Below are 7,856 nucleotides of genomic sequence, written 5' to 3'. Positions count from 1 at the left end.
AGTGGGAAGATGCATATCCACTTGGTCAAGGGCCAGCCAGGGAGTGATTGGGTGAGGAGGTCGGTATTTCTACAGGTCTGGGGTGGAGGAGGGGGGCGGGGAATGCCAGTTTAACTGGCAAAAATGCAGGAGAGAGATGCTTCAAATGCCACATGGAGAGGACTGCATGAGGTGATATGCAAGCAAGACTGCATAGGTCTGGTTTAGAGAAAAGCAGGTGTGGCTGGAAGTCTTAACAGAGAGGGAGGAAAGTCAGGAGGGAGGAAATGGATCCACCCACCAAATGGCTTTACTGCCATTGCAGTCCCTCCAGGGGCCTTGTACAATACAGCCTGGTGCCACCCTCTTGTTTAAAACACTCCCCTGGGGCGCCTGGGTGGCGCAGTCGGTTAAGCGTCCGACTTCAGCCAGGTCACGATCTCGCGGTCCGTGAGTTTGAGCCCCGCGTCGGGCTCTGGGCTGATGGCTCAGAGCCTGGAGCCTGTTTCCGATTCTGTGTCTCCCTCTCTCTCTGCCCCTCCCCCGTTCATGCTCTGTCTCTCTCTGTCCCAAAAATAAATAAACGTTGAAAAAAAAAAAAACACTCCCCTGGATTCATGCGGACGTTTGGTGAGGCCAAAGTTATTACCACAGCCACCAGGCCCTGCCCACCCCCCAGCCTCACCCATACCTTTCTAGCCCACTGCCTTCTCTGACTTTCCTCAGTCCCTCAGGGGAGCAGAGCACTCACCTCATGGCCTTTGCATATGCTGTTCCCACTGCCTGAACCTCCTCCTACTGAATGAACTGTCATCCAGACATCAAGGTCCAGTCCAAGCTTCACCTCCTCAGGGAAGCCCCCCCTGAACTTCCTCCACCCCGGGCTGGTCCCTGCCCACCCCTGACAAAATTCCGAGAGGGTGTGTGCTGTGGTTGTGGCTCCTCGTTGCCTTTCCAGAGCACAGCACAGTCCACGTCATATAGTAGGTGCTCAATAAATCTTTAGTGAATGGATGAATGCATGACCACAGATGTGGCCATCTGCAGAATCCCCAGGAAAGGTCACCTGTGGCTCCCAGGGTACAGGATCCAGATGTGTCCCTCCCATATCTAGTGTACCTGCAGCCAGGCCTCTGGAAGTTCAGGCCAACCTCACTGCTGGGCAGGAACAGGTTTTCTTGAAGCCTTTCTCATGCCTTCTCTTGGTCATCTTTCCCCAAGGAAATCAGAATTATATCACTCACAATACACCAAAGCACGTGATCCTTTTTTTAGGAAGCCTGGATTTTAAAGACGCTGACTTTTTCCTTTATGATATTTTTTAAGTGAATTCAAAATATATTCTTTCACCCACTGCAGATTTCAACACTTCCCTGGAAAACGAACTGAAAAAGAAAAAGACAAGGCATTTCTCCTACTTCCTTTAAAGAATTCACTTCAGAATGAATTCCACATAAGCAGTACCTGACAGCCTGATAGAAAGGGGCCAGTCTTCACTAGAGGGCACAATCCTACATTTTGCAAAAAGAGACAAATCATGGTGGCTTTTCAGTCCCTCACTCAACCTATATTTAAGGAATTCACTGTATGTGTCAGGCACCAGGCTAGGTATGGGGTAGAGATCAGCAAGAAAGACTAGGCTTATAGGTAAGTGAATTTGTTGTGAATGTCTTTTAATGTCCAGGTTTTGAAGGGTGAATAAACATACAAGCCAACATCCAGCATGAGGAAGATCTGGAAGACCCATCACCTGTCAGCCTGCTCATTTCTCACCCCAGGGCACAGGAGGGAGCGCCCAACCCTGCCTGGCCCTTCGTGGTACCTTGGAATCCAGCACTACACCTATGTACTGAGCAGAACCAATCATAATCCTTTCCCAAGACTGATGTCAGACTCAGGGGACACGCCTCCCTTGCATGGCCAGGGTTTCTGAGCTGGGATGTCACTGGTCTGATGCCAAGAAAGGTCACTTTCCCAACTCCATGGGGTGGGGTGGGGTCCCGTCAAGTGGGTGACAACATGGCTGGCACAGCCAGGGAGGCCAAGCGACTTCCTTGAGTCCCTGGTCTCTGCCTGAAGCCAGGACCAACCCCTTGGCTAGTTCCAGCTACACGGGACAATGATGTCAATCTATTTTCTGCTAGTTGAACTGGTTTCCTGGCACTTGCAGTGGGGAGTCCTTTGTCCTGCCCCAGTATGAGGATGGAGGCAGGAGGGGTGGAGGCTACAGAGGAAGTGGGGTGGGCTTGGAGCCTTCTCTTGGTGCCAGCTGCTGTGAAAGCTCAGAACCTCTTCTCAACAGAGAAAGCAACTGGAGAAAGATGGGTACAACCAGCCAGGGTCCCCATGGGAATGTCTATGATAGTCCTGGTGCCAAGGGGAAGTCCAGGACAGAGGTGGGACTCACTAGCAGGGATGCCTGGAGGAAATGACCTGGGAAAGGTGCTGTGGAAGACCTGCCTTCTTCCTCTTGTTCTTGGGGAGATGCCAAGGAAACTCTGGGTGTTAATCTTTTTTTTTAATGTTTATTTTTGATAAAAAGAAAGTATGAGCAGGGGAGGGCAGAGGGGGGGCAGAGGATCCGAAGTGGGCTCCGCACTGACAGCAGTGAGCCCAATGTGGGGCTCAAACCCACAAACTGCAAGATCATGACTGAGCCGAAGTCAAACACTCAACCAACAGAGCCCACCCAGGTGCCTCTGGGTGCTTATCTTGATAAGAAAAAAAAACAGATCCTGCAGCTCCAAGGGGAGAAAAGGCCATCAAAGCTTGCTCTGTCCAAAGGCCTACTGGTGGACAGTAGGGTGGGCACCCATTCCATGGGTGATGGGAGTGTGGCCAGCTGGGGCCAGGACACCTTGTCCACAGAACAAGCATGTGAGGAAGAGAAGCGGAACTGTGTGGCAGTAAACACAAATGTTGGGCACCCTCCCCTAGTCAAGAAGGCAGAGCTTAACAGCCAAAAGGTGGGAACCCAAATGTCCGTCAGCAGATAACAAATTTTTAAAAAGTGGTGTGTCCATACAATAGAATGTCATTCAGCCACAAAATGGAATGAAGTACTAATACATGCCACCACCTGAATGTACCCTGAAAACATCAAGCTGAGTCAAACAAGCTAGAGGCCAAAAGTCACTTATTACAGAATTCTTTGTGATATGTCCAGAATAGGGAAATCCAGAGATAGAATGTAGATTGGCAGCTGCCAGGGGCTGGTAGGAAGAAGAATGAGTGACTATTGATGGGTATGGGTTTCCTTTTGGGGTGACGAAAATGTTCTAGAACTATACAGGTGGTGGTTGCACAACACTATGAATGTGCTAAACGCCACTGAGGTATTCACTCTAAAATGGTCTGTTACGTACTATGTGACTTTCACCTCAATTAAAAAAATTTGGCAGGGGGGCACCTGGGTGGCTCAGTTAGTTAGGTGTCTGACTCTTGGTTTCGGCTCAGGTCATGATCTCATGGTCTTGAGATTGAGCCCTGAGTCAGGCTCTGCGCTGACAGTGGGGAGGTTGCTTGGGATTCTCTCTCTCCCTCTCTCTGCCCCTCCACTGCACGTGTGCGTGCACTCTCTCTCTCCCAAAATAAATAAACTTTTTTTTTTTTTTTAAGGCAGAGCTTAAAAGTTCTGGCAACTCCAGAAAAACCAAGGGGCTGGAAAGCAGTGAGTCAGTGGCAAGGGAGCAGGAGAGAGTCAGAGGCCTCCCACGGCCCCTCCTGTTACAGCCTGGTTAGCACTTGTCCCAGAGCTCTTGTTCGTTGACTTAGAGAAGGCTCACCTCAGCTTAAAAGGCCGGGGCATGCCTGCTCAGGACAGGGCCTGACAGCTGCCCCAGGGAGAGGATCCCAGTTTTGGGGAAGAACGAGTCTAGGGTGAAGCACTGGAGGTCAGAGCAAGCAGAAGAGCTGATACGGCCAGGAGGTCTCAAAGGCACACCTCCCGAGCAAGGGTCTACCCAAGGCTGGTGATCACGGAGGGAGGAGACAACACTAAGATTTTGTTGGGGAAAATATACTTGTGCAGCCAGATGACAGGGAGACCTGCAGGAAGTCTGGGGGAAGCGCAGGTGAGGACAACTGTGGGCTGAATCAGGGCCCTGGCAAGTGGGGAGGGCCAGGCTGTGGAGGACACTGGAGCTGGGAAGCCAGGGGTGGGGGGGGAAGGGGGTCGATTCCTCTGTGTCCTGGTGGAGGGCCCACGTTGAGGGGCAGAAAGGCAGGCCAAGCTTGACTTCAGGCTGCAGACAGAAGAGGAGGGACAGAGGAGGAATGGGCAGAGAGGTAAGAGGGAGACCAGGGAGGCTGAGGCAGCTGGGGCAGAGGGTAAAGGTAGAAGGGTAGGATCGGGGGGCACCCAGCACAGCCCATCAGTCCCCTGGTGACTGCAGGAAGCTGGGCCTCTTGAGATTAGGGAGAGGCAGGGAGGCCTGAGAAGATGTGGGTCCGGGGAAGGAAAGTGGACAGGAAGGCACACACGGACACACACCTGAACATGAAAACACAAGATGCAGATACGTGCACGGGCACACGCAGACATAAAAAGCTGCCATTCCACAGACAAAAGCAGACATATAGAAACCAGTACCACAAGTGCTCACACGTGCACATACAGTCACAGATGCACACTCCAGCCACGCCTACGCGGGGCACACGCAGAAATGGAGCCAGGCATGCAGCTGATGTTCATATGTAATTGGATGTACATTTGGCCATAGACAGAGGCACAGGTACACACTGGAATACACTGACATGGACACAAGTGTGGACAGACAGACACACTTTCTGGCAAAAACAGGCTTATCTGTAGAGACGCACACAGAGGTCTGCACTGACCGCAAGTACAGCCCTGTACATGCACACCCACACAGAAGACACCCATGCAGCACACACATCTACACGGCATCATGACCAACCGTTCTACACAAAAGAAGTTCTGTGCACCCCTATTCGAGGCACCGTGGCTCTAGAACCCCGGCACCGGGCCCGCCTGGGAAAGTGAGACACAAACCGCGGCCATTGCGCAACACACCTACTGGGCCCAGCTCAAGGTCAGGAAGGAGCCAGGGCCAGTCCTCTTGTGCCTGCCCACGCACTCACTGCCATCGGCGGCAGACACCAGCCACCGACAACGGCCAGCCACCGACGTAGACAGCTGGGATTGCAAGGGATCTTGCAAAATCATCCCCATCCCTCAGGGTTCAGCTAAAGTGTCCCTTCCCCCACAGAACCTCTCCAGGCTGTGGCCACTGTTAGCCTTTTTGAATTCTGGTTTTTGCCGTGCCCAGCTCTGTGACCTTGGGCAAGTCACTCCACCTCTCGGTGCTTTGTTTCCCCCTACGTAGAGCGGAAGGTAATGAGAACGTGTGTTGAGTACATGAGCACATCCCTTCCCACCTCTTGCACAGATGGGAGAAGCAGCTTCCCAGTACTCACAGTCAGCTGGCTGTAGAGGGGGCTGCCCTCCTGCCTCCTGCTTGGTTCCTTCCCACCAGATGGGATCTTGGGGCCAGGTGGAACATCGAGAGGGTGTGGGTGTATTCTCCTTTCTACACAAAACCAAGAAGCCAGCTTTGGAGCAACTTGGCAATAAGCACGGGACCATACAGCCCTGCCTGGCAGGGGTAGGGACAACTTTAAACCCTGAGTTTCTGCTCAAATAACTTCAAAGAGGACTTACAAGATCATTTCCTCTGCATGGGCATGCAAAATCAGAAAGGGTGGAAATGAGCCACTGACTCTCCCCGCCTGAGGTTTCCTCATCTCCTGTCCCCACCCACCCAAGAGCCCCCCACCTAGGTTCACATCCTCCCAGCAGATGTCAGACACTGGGCTGGCAGTCAGAGGGCTAAGAGCACCTTCCTACTCCCCAGGGGACTGTGGGTACGGTTTTCCCCAGACACAGGCTACCATCTTTATGAGGATGAGCACTCAGGCTCCGCAGTCTGGGGCCTTGACCCTTGAACTCAGGAATGGCTGTGCTGATGTGGACAGGTGGACTGGGGCTCCCAGGGTTGGAAGGACAAGGATGTGGACTGTGTGCCAGTGAGCACACCCCAACCTCAGTTCTGAATGACCCAAGCTGAGCTCAACTCCAGGCCTGGGTTGACCATACTGACTTCCTTTGTTCTAGAACCCTTCAGGGGCCTGGGTGGGACCAAGAGGTGATTCTGGGAGCCCCCCACCTCAGCTTGGGACAGCTTAAGGCCTGTCTATCTAATGGTACCCAGAGCATCAGCCACATGTGAGGTCCAGAGTCATGTTCCCTCTCAGCTGAGTGTGCCCCAGTCACCTCCCAAGCCCTGTGCCCTGACCCCAGGTGGGTCCTGGTCTTCCTGGCAATCTCAGAGCAGATCTCCCCATTTGTAACCTGCTGAAGGCCAAGCTGACTCAGTGAGCCCCAAGGATTCTAATGCCCTGGGAGCTAAGCCCCTCTACACAGACTCATACATATGTGGCAAAGAGACACACGTGAGCTCTAGGCCTGGGTCCAAGTCAGACTAGCCCTCTGGGGCATGCCGGTGGCCCCCCTACCTGTGGGCAGCATGCCAAGAACTAACCAATGCCAGGTTAAGACCTGGTCTGAGGGACTGGGAAAACCCTGATGCCACCTGGAAAGCCGGGATGACAGAAACATCCAAATCAGTCCATGACTCACAGGGACTCATAAGCAGACAGATGGACAGAGTCCCCAGAGCTGAACATGGGGCCCAGGAGCTCTCTACCTGCAGGTCAGGAGCCCTAAGGATTCTGGTGTTAAAGCCCCCACTCAGCCCAAGACATCCCTTGAACCAGGGCCCAGGGTGGGCCCTCCAGAGAGAAGCCAGAACTCCCCAATTTCCCCCCAAGTCAAACTACAAAGCAATGCCACCTTCCCAGGGCCAAGAAGAATAGGGATCCTGAAGGAGCTGCCTCCTAGATCTTGATACACATGAGGAAACAGAGGCTGAGGGGAAGGAGATGGTCTAGGGTCCCCGACCGCTCACTCACCAGGCTGGGCTGTGCTCTCTGCTCCTTGATCTGTAGCCCCTGGGTCCCAGGGGTAGGGCGGGCACACTGCCAGAGGCCTGGCCCCCGTTCTGGCTTTTCTGGGGAGCCACTGCAACCTCTGAATACGCCGAAGTCACACCCTTCTTCCTTTCCTGAATGTGGGCGGGTCTGGGCTGAGGGTACCTGATAACCTCCCCAGCACATCTGTAGGGCCCCATCTGGCCACAGTGGAATCCCAGTCTTGTGGAGCAGGGAGGCAGCCCCTCTGTGACAGGAAACCTGGGCCCACATGTGCTGAGCCTCTGGCCCAGGAAGGCAGCCTTTGAAGGCACATTGGGTTCCAGGTGGCCTCCAGGCCCCAGTCCTCTCCTTGTGGCCAGGGGAAGCCCAGTGTGTGGACTCCCAGGTCCCCACTCTGGCTGGCCCCCCTCCTACCACTACTCCAGGAGAGCCCTGGTGACAAGAACTAACTGATTTTTTTGGTCAACAGGGACTCCTGTGTGGGACCTCCAGGACTCAGGCATGGTCTGAAAGCAAGCAGGCAGCAGTCTAGAAGAAAGGTGCTTTTGGGCCCACCTTGGGGTGGCAGGGAAGGCTGGAGGACTTCCAGGTGGGATGGTCTGGGAATCTCTAACCATGTTCAGAACCTTCTGGACTATTCCAAAACAGCAAGAAAGGAAGAAAGAGCGGGGCGCCTGGGTGGCTCAGTTGGTTAAGCGTCCGACTTCAGCTCAGGTCATGATCTCACACTCTGTGAGTTCGAGCCCCATGTCGGACTCTGTGCTGACAGCTCAGAGCCTGGAGCCTGCTTCAGACTCTGTGTCTCCCCCTCTCTCTGCCCCTCCCCTGCTCATGCTCTGTCTCAAAAATAAATAAAAACATGA

At 53.6% G+C, this 7,856-nt stretch overlaps 1 long non-coding RNA gene across 1 annotated transcript; it reads right to left on the bottom strand.

The window, feature by feature from the left end:
- Nucleotides 1-524: 524 nt before the first annotated feature.
- Nucleotides 525-7,717, bottom strand: LOC124518187 (uncharacterized). Its single transcript, XR_006963635.1, has 3 exons — nt 6,973-7,717; nt 5,419-5,531; nt 525-1,364 (listed from the first exon to the last, which is right to left on the bottom strand). It is a non-coding gene; the product is annotated as an uncharacterized LOC124518187 (long non-coding RNA).
- Nucleotides 7,718-7,856: the final 139 nt, after the last annotated feature.

Source organism: Lynx rufus, unplaced genomic scaffold (genome assembly GCF_022079265.1).
Source record: "Lynx rufus isolate CCGP_SWC_20201006 ecotype Redwood Valley unplaced genomic scaffold, mLynRuf1.p SCAF_24, whole genome shotgun sequence".
In the NCBI taxonomy this organism is placed as follows: Eukaryota; Metazoa; Chordata; class Mammalia; order Carnivora; family Felidae; genus Lynx; species Lynx rufus.
The sequence above is the reverse complement of the archived record's forward strand: the minus strand, read 5'-3'. Positions and strand labels throughout refer to the sequence as shown.